Below are 13,954 nucleotides of genomic sequence, written 5' to 3' on the forward strand. Positions count from 1 at the left end.
TGATTTACAAAGCATTTTATCAAGTCATGAAAAGGTGTTTAATGCTGTGTTAGGAGAGGCTATTAGCTTTCAGCATGTAATAAGACCAAAAAGACGCTGTACCTGTTAAACATGTTGCAAGGAAAATACCACTGTCCGCTAGAGCTGAAGTTAAGAATATCATCAAACAAATGCTCGACGATGGTGTAATTGAAGCCGTGGAGGCTACCCAATGCTTGTCTCTTGAAGTTATCACTCAGAAACAAGATGGTTTCTTATGTTTCTGTGTAGATATGAGAAGTCTGAACAAAGCGGTTATAATGGACAATTTTCCCCTCCCCAACATCAACGAAATTGTCCTCGGTTTGGCTGGAGCTAGAATGTTCTTGAAATTAGATTTATGCAGCACCTACCACCAAATCAAACTTCACCCCAACTCCAAAGAGTATACTTCTATCATAACACCTGAAGGTACCTATCAGTTTAAAAGACTTACGTTTGGTTCATGTTCTGCTGCGAGTGCTTCCCTGAGAATCACCACAGAAATCTTGAAGGGCATCGATCGGGTGGTGTTCTTCTAAGAAGACATATTGATCTATGGTCTTGATATTGGTGACCACAACTCCATCTTGGATAAAGTTCTTTCACCTTTGGCCACGGCTGGGTTGACTCTACGTGAAGACAATTGTGTTTTTGCTGTCCAAGAAGTGGATTACCTTGGGTATCATGTCAGCAGTGATGGTATTCAACCAAAACATGATTTAGTCAGTGCCATATCAAATGTGTCGGAACCGGATAACAGAGACAAATTGAGATCGTTCATGAGCATGGTGGAGTACTATGCAAAATTTGTCAAGAACTTTGCAGGAAAAGCTGAACCATTAAGAGATCTTCTGAGAAAGGGGGAGGTATTTTCATGGGGAGATGAACAGAAAAGGGCTTTTATCTTAATCAAAGAGAACATTGTCAATGCCAACATCCTCACTAGTTTTGTGACAAATTTACCTACTGTTTTAACTGTAGACGCCAGTGCTGTATGCATCGGAGCTGTTTTGACACAGAAGCACTCTGGACAAGAGAAAACCATTGCCTTTGCGTCTCGCTCTCTAACTGAGATGGAAAGGAATTGCTCTGTTATTGAGCGTTAGGCACTGGCGACTGCATGGGCTACTAAACATTTTAGAGTTTTCCTGTGGGGTGTGCCTAACACTCTTAGAACCGACCACAAGCCTTTACTAAAAGTATTAGCCCCAGGTGGTATTAAAAATTGTTCTGGCAGGCTTTCCAAGTTGGCTGTTAGTGTACAAGACTTCATGTGCAGTAATGAATATGTACCTGGTTGGTGCAAGGTGGCCGCTGAGCAGTCGCAGGAGTAAGTCGCCAAGAGCTCTCTCTCCCTTTTGGAAAAAATGAGGAGCGGAAAATGGCTATAATCAACAAGGACAATGAGGAATGTTAGATGGTTAAAGATAAAGATTCTATTCCTACAGACCTTGGGTCTCCTGCAGCGGAAAACTTGGTATAGAGTCATTCAGGCCCCGAAATACAGGTCGTCTGGAAGCGAGCAAGGCAGGATGCCTCCACGCGGTGTTAAACAGAAACAGCCAGATGAGACCGGGAAATCCATGGACACACACACAGTAACGAGGCAGCAAGTGGCAGCAAGGAGTACAGATACCGTCATGGAGTCGGCTTCCAAAAGGAAAGCGCTGAAGAAGAAAGAAAAGGAAAAAGATGCGGATATGAGGGCAGAGAGAAAAGCAGCAGTAGCAGCGGCCGCGGAAAAAAGAGCCTAGAAAGAGACAGCAGCGTGTCTTATGAAAAAGGCAACCCCTAAGGCTCGGGGAAATACCCTAAGGCAACCTACACTGGCAGAGGCGTTCACCGGCGGTCGAGCTGCTAGTCGGGGCAGTGACACAATCGACACAGATCAGAATACATTGGAGGCGGGCGCATCAGCATCAACACCCTTACCACTGCAGGCAGCAGCTCTGAACGCAGGCACACGCATCAGGAGTACCGAGCAGGGTGATCCCGGATGGACCGAGGGCAGATGCAGTACAACAGCACTAGGCAGCCGGAGCAGGACAGGAGAGTCTGGAAAGTCTGGGGAGTCGCGAGTAGCAGGCTGAGACAGCGGCGCTCCCAGCACTCATAGAGGATGCTCAGGATGAACGCAGTGAGGTAAGCCACATTACAGAGGGGATTGGCAGCAGCGAGGCACCATCACAGGAGACGCTGGCTGGCGATGATACTATACAGGAGAGGGCATTGCAATCTCATGATCCCGCTGACCTGCCTCATAAAATCACGACCTCTAGTGACACTGAACTGAGGGAAGACAGGGCTCCCGAGGGTGCGCTAATCCCAGGCACAGGCAGCAAAGAAACAGGGGGACCCGATTAGAGAGGACTATGGAGTTGAAGGGGGCCCCACACAGAGTAAGCAGGATGGTGGAGTCGCCCAGGGGGGCCCGAATATTGTGGAAGGCACCAAGACTGTGGAAGGGCAGCTCCGGTCAGAAGGAGAAATACTCAAGCCGGGCACACCGAACGAAGAGCGATTCTACTCGGTCAATGATGAGACAGACACATCCTCTGGGAGTGAAGGCACAGTCAGTATTGTCAGATGAGAACTCTGCTACAAGCAGGGATTCAGACTTAGATCAGGATCAGTCACACTCACAGTCTTCTTCTGGGGATATAACTCAGCAGCATGTTTTGACTCAGAAGAGGAAATCTCATAGGAGCTGCATGAGCCGTAAGCAGCGGAGCCCGGTCAGTCCGTCACAATTGGAGATGGCAAAAAAACTGGTGTGGGATTATTCGGCTACGTCCAACGTACATCGTGAGGATGAGGGGGCACAAGGTGGCCACTCCAGATGGCAAACTCAAGCCCAACCCCAAGCTAAGGCCCAAACCCCCACAATGGACCTACTATATACAACGCTGAAACAAATGCAGGGTACGGCAAGGTCAGAGTCCAAGAGATCGAAACAGGTTAACAAAAAGAACGAGGGCTAGATGAATAAACTATATGCTGAAATGGCGGGTCGGGTGACGGAGGTGGAGGAGAGAACAGGGAAACTTGAAGATGAGGTGTCCCGTTGGAAAGAGTTCAGAGCGGCACAGGAGAAAATGAATGAGGACACGCAGTGGAAACTCGAGGACTTTGAGAACAGGCAGAGGCGCAATAATATCAGATTACTAGGTATTTCAGACGAAGCCGAGGTGCAGGACCCCAAAGCATTTGTGGTCACCCTTCTGAAGGAGGCATTTCCTGAGATCACTGGCTGGAACTGGGAGGTCGAGGTCCAGCGGGCACACAGGTTTCCCTTGATCCAAAAGAGAACATATGGCGCCTCCCGAAACGAGAAACCAAGAGCCTTGCTGATATTTGTGGGGAATTACCTGGCCAGACAAGAAATCATGGACAAGGCCAGACCACAGGATAATCGCTCCTTCAAAGGAATAACCTATTTCGCAAGACCCGACTTCTGCCATGTGACAGTAGAAAGAGATGGAGGCTAAGACAGTTAATCAATCCCTTTCAGAAGATAGGTTGTGAGGCCTATCTTTTGTTTCCAGCTAGGCTGAAAGTTATACTGAACGGTCATACTAGAATGTTTTTCTCTGAAATCAAAGCACAGGGTTTTCTGACGGAGTTAAAGGAAAAGAGAAATTGCAGGGAGGCTGGGACAGCTGTTACTAAATGACTAAATGTCTAAATGATTATTTTTTTCAGGCATTGCACTAGTACTAGTTCTAGCGACAGGGTGTTGGCCTGGGTAAATGAATGGGGTATTATTGATATGTAGTTGGAGGTAAGATAGATATAATTTACCAGTCAGATAGGAGGTTAGACCTACTGGAGTACCTGGCACGTGCATTATGGGTTTTTTTCTCTTTAATTTGGTTTTTGGAGCCTTGGCACTAAGGGAGAGAGGGGGGGAGCGACACTCTAGGGGCTAGGAGGCAGTCACACTTAGGTCAGAATTGACCTATTTGCCTGTACGGGGGGAGGGGGAAGGGGCACAGGGCAGCGTATAGGGAAAAGAACTAGGACATATCAAAACAATGAAACTATACAAAAGGAATTCAGGATACATGTAAGGGAAACAAGGGGAGCATTCACGCTTAAAGAGTTAATTTTGGCTAGAGTATGTAGCTGGAACTGGCAAAAAACTAGACGAAAACTTAAAGGCAAAGATAATGGCACTCGCATGAAGGGTGGTACTGAGAATGGAAAATAATTTTTTTCTCTTTGGGACAAAAGGTTCAGAAACAATAAAGACTTAGGATGAGCTCAAACGTTAAGGTGTAACGATGAATGTATGTGGGTTGAATGATAGGCTGAAAAGACAAAAGGTAACCCTATTAATGAAAAACACTCAGGCGGAATTTATATGTTTACAAGAGACCAACATAGAAGGTAACAAGCCATTTTTGTTGGGACAACTGGGGCTGCGTGTGTTGGCATATTCAAAACAGGGGGCAAAGGTCAGGGCAGTGGCCATTCTAACTAAACTATTTAATATCAGCAATAGGAAGAAACTAGAAGATCCTTGGGGTAGGTGGGCACTGATAGAGTGCCTGATTGGAGAAGACTGGGTTACACTCGGGTCCATCTATGGGTCAACAGAGGATGACCCTGAAATATTCGAGTTCCTGGATATAGAACTGGCTACTTGGGCACCAAGAGTGATTCTCGCAGGAGATTTCAACATTGACTGGGCATCCGGTTTGGGACTGAACACTAGGGGTATATACCAAGGAAGGAAAAAGACGGTGTGCAGAGCAATCCTAAGTATGGCCAGCAACAGTGCCTTGATGGATGTCTGGGGGGGAGCTTAAAGTGGGCGAGGACAGTTTTACCTATTATTCGGCCCCCCATAGGAAGTGCGTCCATCTGGATTATTTTTTTACCTCTGGGTTAATTTTAAATACCCTTACGATAGCAAGGCTACCCCGTATTCTGTCCGATCCCAACCCCCTATTATTGACAATAATGGGTAGTGGGCTTAAAAGAAAGGTTAAATCATGGACATTTGAAAGGGAACTCTTGATGGATATAGAATATATTACACACATGCACGCTTGGATAAAGGGCTTCTGGGATATCAAGAGGGGGAGCACTAATTCAGGAAATGATTGGGACACTTTCAAAGCCGGGGTGCGTGGTGAAACACTGAGCTTCAGCCTAGCCAATCAAAAAAAGGAGAAAGCTAAGGTAGACCAGGTAAACAGCGACCTGTTGAACGTAGAGCAGAGACTCGATCAGGCTATTGCAGAGGGGCGGGAGTTGGAACAATGTTTAATGGAGGTCATGGTGGCTAAAGCGGATGCAGAGGAGAGCATAGCAATAAAATCAGCTAAAGTATATAATGCTAAGAGTGAGCAGTGCTATGAATATAGCAAAAGGGTAGGGGGGAGACTGGCAGCACGTACGAGAGAGAGGATGGCAAAAGGTGAAATTAAAGAGATAAAAGATAGCGGGGGTAATATGGTTTCGGATAGTGAAGGTATCCTCGAGGTCTTTAGGGAATTTTATAGTAAGCTTTATGAGGAGGATCAGGATAGGGATCCTGCCGATATTCAGAGGTACCTGCAAGAACTACCAAGTAAGGTTTTACAGGATGAAGATAGGGATTCTCTCGAGGTTTGCTTAGAGGCAGAAGAAATTAAGGAAGCTATGCTCAGCTTGCCTTCTGGCAAGGCTGCCGGGCCAGACCTGATACCCGGGGAATTCTACAAAGTGTTTTTTGCATCAATCATTTTAGATCTAGTCATGAAACTCAGGGAGGCACAGGCAGGGCAATCCATACCAGCCAGCTGGGCAGGGGCAGATATTGTTGTAATCCTCAAAAAAGGGAAACCCCCCGCAGAGCCCGGGTCATACCGCCCGATTACATTGATTAATTCCAACCTAAAAATCTTCTCTAAAGCATTAGCGATGAGACTCGTTAGGGTAATAGTGCAACTAGTAAGCGTTAACAAGCATGGCTTTATTCCACAAAGAGGACCTACATTCCACGTTAGAAAGATTATTACGCTATTTGATGTACAAGGGGTGGAGGGGAAACCAATGGCAGCTATGCTATTAGACCCCAAAAAGGCCTTCCACCACGTTGCGTGGAAATTTCTGTGGGCAGTGCTAAGGAAAGGGAGAATTGAATCAGGATTTATAAAATTAATGCAATCACTGTATGCAGGACCAAGGGCTTGTGTAAGGGTGAATTCAGGCCGTACTATGCCATTCAGAATTACACGGGGCACACGACAGGGGTGCCCATGCTCACCCCTACTCTTTGCACTGTACATAGACCCACTTATTACGAAATGGGAGCTAAATGATCGAATTAGGCCGCTACATACTAAATTGAGACCAATCAAGGTACTAGCATACGAAGATGATATTGCGATTATCACGCCCTCACCTGCAGAGGCTATCAGTATAATAGAGCAGGAGGCGGAGCAATTTGGGCGGGTTGTGGGGTATGCATTAAACAAAACTAAGACACAAATTATAAAGAATATATACGCAGCATGCACAGATTCACGGGTGGTGGGCGAGGGGGTTTACATAGGAGTAACTATCACTGCTGACTTGGGCAATCTAGTGGACCTAAACACTTCTCCTATTATCGCGAAAGTGAAGAAGGATCTGGATAGGGTACACAACCTGCACATGTCCATAGTTGGCAGGGTACATTTTATCAAAATGAATTTCCTCCTGAAATTTCTATACTTATTTAGAACTATCCCTTTATTTTTTAGCCCACTTTTGTTTAGTAGAATAGAGCTTATAATAAACTGGTTTATTTGGTCACAGGGCAAAACAAGAAGGGCACTCAGATTTATGGCATTACCAAGAGAGAGGGGGGTGGGCACTACCGGATCTGAGACTCTATCACTGGGCAGCAGTGCTGCAGCAAATATCGGGTCTGACTGGCGGGGCTGAGATGGAAGTAGAATTTTACACCGGCTCGTTAGAGATCATTGGTCTGATTCTAGGTGAGGAGGCACAGAATGTGTTCCTGAGATACACTGAACCGAGCTACTTTAAGAGGACCAGATTTAAGACACTGGAGGCAGCCTACAAGGTGTGGAAGGCATTTAAAAAGAGTTTTGGACTGGGTAGATATCATGTGTATACTAGGTTAGGGAACGACCCCACATTACCCCCAGAGATCTTCGCTGATGTTGTCTTCAAGGAATGGGGACGGTTAGGAATGAAAAGAATGGGGGATCTGATAGGCCCGCTAGGAGTACGCCAATTCTCAGAGATACAGAGAGAATTTGGGGGTCAGAATAAGGACATTTTTTAAGTACTTGCAGACAAGAAGCTTACTGGCTGGAAAGAGAGGAGGACCTTCAGGATTTGGAGATAATACAATACTACAAGTAATAGAAGGGGGGACACGTCTGCACGATAAAAAGGTTCTATGCCGATCTTATAGCACATAGGGGAGATGATTTGGGTAAATTTGAAGCAAAATGGATGGATACGCTAGAGATTACGGAGGGGATCTTTGAGAAGTCACTGCAGATGGGACAGGAGGTTCTCCGCTCATCCTCACTGCAAACCCAACACTACAAGACCCTGTATAAGCTATACTACACCCCAGCCAGAATTGCACAGTAGGGGGGGCACACAAGGGATAACATGTCCAAGATGCGATAGCCCGGAGGGAGACACATGTTTGGCAAATGTCCCAACTTGGTCCCCCTGATAAATGAAATTGAAGGGTTCCTGGATAGATCGCTGAACTGTAAGTTAACAATGACACCCAATGCAATATTAATGGAATTGGATGGGACTAGAGTGCAACCACAGTTGGAGAACTTTGTGTTTGTAGCCATGGCAGTATTTTGTCTATGCATAGCTTCGGCATGGCGGGATGAGCTCCCTCTCACTATGCAGCAATGGTTGGCCAGGCTTTTGTATATATACAACATGGAAAAAGCGTTATATGCCAGAAAATGGAAGAAGGGCAGAACCCTTGGTCTTCAGATCTGGAAACCAATAACAGATTGGAAGAATAGGGTGGTGGGAAATACAGAACTTACATAGGGTTTCCAGGCGGGTGTGCAATGTAGATCAGGAATATTAACTATGCTGTATCCTTGGAGTTATGTATATATTTATATGATTCTCCTTCGCGTTTTTTTTTCTAGCTGTTCTGATTGTTGCTCTTGGTCACCCTCTTTGTTATGCTAGGACAAAATATTGAAACCTGAGATACAGAAATGTCCTAGAAAGTCGAAACTGGATTTTATTCTTTGTTTTTTTCATGTCCTGTGCAGGGGGGGGGGATTAAGGGGAATAAATGTTGTAAAAACTTTTGAATAAAAATAAAAAATAAAAATAAATAAAAAATAATGCATTTTATCAAGTCATGAACAGGTGTTTAATGCTGTGTTAGGAGAGGCTATTAGTTTTCAGCATGAAATAAGACCAAAAAGACGCTGTACCTGTTAAACATGTTGCAAGGAAAATACCACTGTCGGTTAGAGCTGAAGTTAAGAATATCATCAAACAAATGCTCGACCATGGTGTCATTGAAACCGTGGAGGCTACCCAATGCTTGTCTCTTGTAGTTATCACTCAGAAACAAGATGGTTTCTTATGTTTCTGTGTAGATATGAGAAGTCTGAACAAAGCGGTTATAATGGACAATTTTCCCCTCACCAACATCAACAAAATTGTCCTCGTTTTGGCTGTGCCTAAAATGTTCTCGAAATTAGATTTACGCAGCACCTACCACCAAATCGAACTTCACCCTAACTCCAAAGAGTATACTTCTATCATAACCCCTGAAGGTACCTATCAGTTTAAAAGACTTGCGTTTGGTTTATGTTCTGTTTCGAGTGCTTCCCAGAGAATCACCACAGAAATCTTGAAGGGCATCGATCGGGTGGAGTTCTTTTAAGAAGACATATTGATCTATGGTCTTGATATTGGTGACCACAACTCCATCTTGGATAAAGTTATTTCACCTTTGGCCACGGCTGGGTTGACTCTAAGCAAAGACAAATGTGTTTTTGCTGTCCAAGAAGTGGATTACCTTCGGTATCATATCAGCAGCGATGGTATTCAACCAAAACATGATTTAGTCAGTGTCATATCAAATTTGTCGGAACCGGATAACAGAGACAAATTGAGATCATTCATGGGCATGGTGGAGTACTATGCAAAATTTGTCAAGAACTTTGCAGGAAAAGCTGAACCATTAAGAGAGCTTCTGAGAAAGGGGGACAATTTTCATGGGAGATGAACAGAAAAGGGCTTTTATCTTAATTAAAGAGAACATTGTCAATGCCAACATCCTCACTAGTTTTGTGACACATTTACCTACTGTTGTAACCGTAGATGCCAGTGCTGTATGCATCGGAGCTGTTTTGACACAGAAGCAATCTGGACAAGAGAAAACCGTTGCCTTTGCGTCTCACTCCCTAACTGAGACGGAATGGAATTGCTCTGTTAACGAGCGTTAGGCACTGGCGACTGCATGGGCTACTAAACATTTTAGAGTTTTCCTGTGGGGTGTGCCTAACACTCTTAGAACCGACCACAAGCCTTTAATAAAAGTATTAGCCCCAGGTGGTATTAAAAATTGTTCTGGCAGGCTTGCCAAGTTGGCTGTTAGTGTACAAGACTTAATGTGCACTAATGAATATGTACCTGGTTGGTGCAACAGTGTTGCAGACAGTTTACCCAGATTACCAGACACAAAGGGAAGCTCTGATGAGTTAATTACTCAAAGTGTGGTGGCTTATTTAGAGGATCTCACAGATGATCTCTGTAAGTCCATCTCTAAAGAGGAATGGTTGGAAGGCATGGAAAGTGATGCAACAATGAAAAGCATCAAAGAAGGAGTATCTAGACCAAGCACAGCTTTGCCTGGTCTTAGACCATACGTGCAATTACAAGATGAGATCTCTACACAAGGGGAATTCATTGTATTGAGGGGTGAGAAATACATACCACGGGAATCTCTCAGATCTCGAGTTATTGCTTTGGCTCATGAGAGTCCTTTTGACCAAACCCTTACTGCTAGACGCTTAAAAGAAAAATTTTGGTGGCCAGACATTGATTGTCATGTGGAGCAATGGGTAGGAAAATGCGCAGTTTGCAAAGAATCTGAGAAGAGGCTTCAAGTAGGTGCGGGTGCCCATAGCTCTTCCCCCCATAAACAGGTGGTATCCGAAGGTGGTGTGTGGGAAAAAGTTTGCATGGATTTCATTGGTCCTTTCCATGAATTACAAGATAGTGAGAAGTTTGCTTTGATATTCGTTGATTCTACTTCAAGGTGGGTGGAAGTTGCCTTTATGAGAAATATCTTTTTTTATTTATATTTTTTTTATTGAACCAGATTCCAACAGACAGTATAAACAGAAAAAGAAGATGAAGTACCATAACTTATTTACAAATAATACAAATACAGTTGATACATCAATTCTGAGTAGCTATGGCTATTAAAAGAAGCGACATGACATTTTAAATCATAATATACATACCAAACATACGTATATATCAAATACATTGTCTTAGATCACAGTTATGACACCAGTTTTCCAATTTGTTATTGGGTGCCATATTGAATCACCATATTTCTTTGCTCTAATTCCCCTTGTAGCATAAATAGCTGTCTCAAAGCTAAAAACTGCTAAGAATCGGGCTAACCACATGTGGAAGCTAGGGGGTTCCAACGAGATGACAAAATAATTCTAAGGACAGCCGTTCCAATAAATAACAATTTTTCCTCTTGTTTTGAGAGTACTAACGAGGAGTCATAACCAAACATAAAAAAAGTATCGGATTCTGGGAGTTTACGCCCAAATATCACCAGCCAAAATTCACTAATCGCTATTTTAATATGATCAAGCTTTGGACAATTACTAAACATATGTATTAGTGTCGCTGGGCCCTGCGAGCATCTAGGACATAGATCATTTTCCCTTTTACCCCAATTAAATAGTTTAGCAGGAGTATAGTAGAGGTTAAATACAGTTTTATACGTCTGAGCTTTAAGATTACTAGCCATAAACAAAGAATCACTTAGTTGGAACTAAGTGCCTTTATGAGAAATATCAACGCACAATCCACCATCAAGGTACTCAATAACATTTTCACTCGAGAGGGTATCCCTGCTTCACTTTTATCAGATAAAGGTATACAACTTATGTCTAAGGAGATGGAGGTTTACTTGAAACATGTGGGTTTGAAACATTCATGTACATCGTTATATAACCCACAAAGGGTAAATAGACTGGTTAAAGGTACCATGCAACTAGCCTTAGCATCCAACCGTTCTGTTCAAAAAGAGATTAAAGAAATGCTTTGGCCGTACCGCACCACAATACAGCAGGGTATGTCAAAATCCCCTTTCGAGTTAATGAGAGCTAGAGAAGCTGGTACAAAATTGGTTCCTACGTGGTTGTCAAAACAACTATTAGAAGTTTCCCCTTCTCCCCATCCACACTTCAATTTTATGAGTAAGATGAAAATTTCTCAAGGTGACTTAGTCAAAATCAAGCCTGGAGGTACACACAAGACTTTTACCCAGTTCAGAGACCAATTCCAGGTTAAGTCTGTGGGCGAAAATTATGTGAAATTGCAAAATGGTCAAACGTGGAACCTTCGAAGAGTGGCATTGTAACAAAAAAAAAGAAAAGGTCCTTTCCAATTCTTACCCTTCACAGGTGCCAATGTTATTGTCTAATGACATGACTCATGGTAATCCTGAAAGACCTGTTCGTGATCGAAGATCATCTGCATATTTAAAAGATTTTGTTAAATTATTTATATAGGAAAGGAGTGGGTAGGTGGTCGTGGGTGGTCATGGTTACATTGCATTGTGTTTCTAATTGAATGATTTAATGTTTTGTTTATGATCAAATGTTTTGTTTTCCTTCTTTCAATCATTTGCCTGTGTTGTCTCATGTTCTTCCTTTCCATATTGAAGGAAAAGAGATGTGTTATATTTACTGTAAGGCTTTTTCCCCTCGTGCTGGCTCATGGGACCGCCTGAGATCGTGCTGGCAATTCTCTTGTGCCTCTGAACCCAGAGTTCTCTTACGCATCTGTTAGTCGTTATCTTTGACTCGGCTCAGCTGGTCGGGTTTGTTCGCTTCATGCTTACTCGAATAAACCCTTACTTCTACTCACTACGAGTTCCTGCCTTAATATTACAACAGTTATCTATATCTTCCTTACATCACTGTGCATAGAAACCTATCAGTCCCCCCTATTGGCATGCCTTTTCAATTCTGAATATTTAACAACAAGGGGTGGTGATGGACAGAGTTTCTGAATTAAGCAGAATACTCTCACCCAGTCAAGAGATCAGGGCTAGATCCAACACCGTTTTTTAGCTCACTGCACCATCCCAGCTCAGAACCTGGCTATATGCAAATTCGTCTGTTCCTGTCCCAGTGCATGATGGGAACAGGGCAAACCAAACTACCAAGCCAATTCTTACACTGGGAAGGAAACAAGCTTCCGGGGACCGGTTTCTGGCATTTCAGCCGTCGTCGGCCCGGCTTGCTTGAATCCTGATGGTGCAATGAGCAAGGGACTCACATCTGAGTATACCCTTCCACGCTTAGGGTAGACAAAATATTTAACAACAAGGGGTGTTTGAATCGTTTTTGGCCACTATAGGTGTGGCAGGGTATACTCAGACATGAGTCCCTTGCTCACTGCACCATCAGGATTCAAGCAAGCCGGGCCGACGACGGCTGAAATGCCAGAAACCGGTCCCCGGAAGCTTGTCTCTTTTGCGGTGAAGAATTGGCTTGGTAGTTTGGTCTGCCCTGTTCCCATGATGCACTGGGCCAGGGACGGACTAATTTGCATATAGCCAGGTTCTGAGCTGGGATGGTGCAGTGAGCTAAATAACGGTGATGGATCAAGCCCTGATTTTTGGATTGGGTAAGAGTGGTCTGCTTAATTCAGACACTCTGTTCATCACCACCCCCTTTTTTGAATCGTTTTTGGCCACTATAGGTGTGGCAGGGTATACTCAGACATGAGTTCCTTGCTCACTGCACCATCAGGATTCAAGCAAGCCGGGCCGACGACGGCTGAAATGCCAGAAACCGGTCCCCGGAAGCTTGTCTCCTTTCCGGTGAAGAATTGGCTTGGTAGTTTGGTCTGCCCTGTTCCCATGATGCACTGGGCCAGGGATGGACTAATTTGCATATAGCCAGGTTCTGAGATGGGATGGTGCAGTGAGCTAAATAACGGTGATGGATCAAGCCCTGATTTTTGGACTGGGTAAGAGTGGTCTGCTTAATTCAGACACTCTGTTCGTCACCACCCCCTTTTTTTAATCGTTTTTGACCACTATAGGTGTGGCAGGGTATACTCAGACATGAGTCCCTTGCTCACTGCACCATCAGGATTCAAGCAAGCCGGGCCGACGACGGCTGAAATGCCAGAAACCGGTCCCCGGAAGCTTGTCTCCTTTCCGGTGAAGAATTGGCTTGGTAGTTTGGTCTGCCCTGTTCCCATGATGCACTGGGCCAGGGACAGACTAATTTGCATATATCCAGGTTCTGAGATGGGATGGTGCAGTGAGCTAAATAACGGTGATGGATCAAGCCCTGATTTTTGGACTGGGTAAGAGTGGTCTGCTTGATTCAGACACTCTGTTCATCACTACCACCTTTTTTTAATCGTTTTTGGCCACTATAGGTGTGGCAGGGTATACTCAGACATGAGTCCCTTGCTCACTGCACCATCAGGATTCAAGCAAGCCGGGCTGATGACGGCTGAAATGCCAGAAACAGGTCCCCGGAAGCGTGTCTCCTTTCCGGTGAAGAATTGGCTTGGTAGTTTGGTCTGCCCTGTTCCCATGATGCACTGGGCCAGGGACAGACTAATTTGCATATAGCCAGGTTCTGAGCTGGGATGGTGCACTGAGCTAAATAACGGTGATGGATCAAGCCCTGATCTTTGGACTGGGTAA

The sequence above is a fragment of the Lissotriton vulgaris genome, chromosome 4_1 (genome assembly GCF_964263255.1).
Source record: "Lissotriton vulgaris chromosome 4_1, aLisVul1.2, whole genome shotgun sequence".
NCBI lineage: Eukaryota > Metazoa > Chordata > Amphibia > Caudata > Salamandridae > Lissotriton > Lissotriton vulgaris.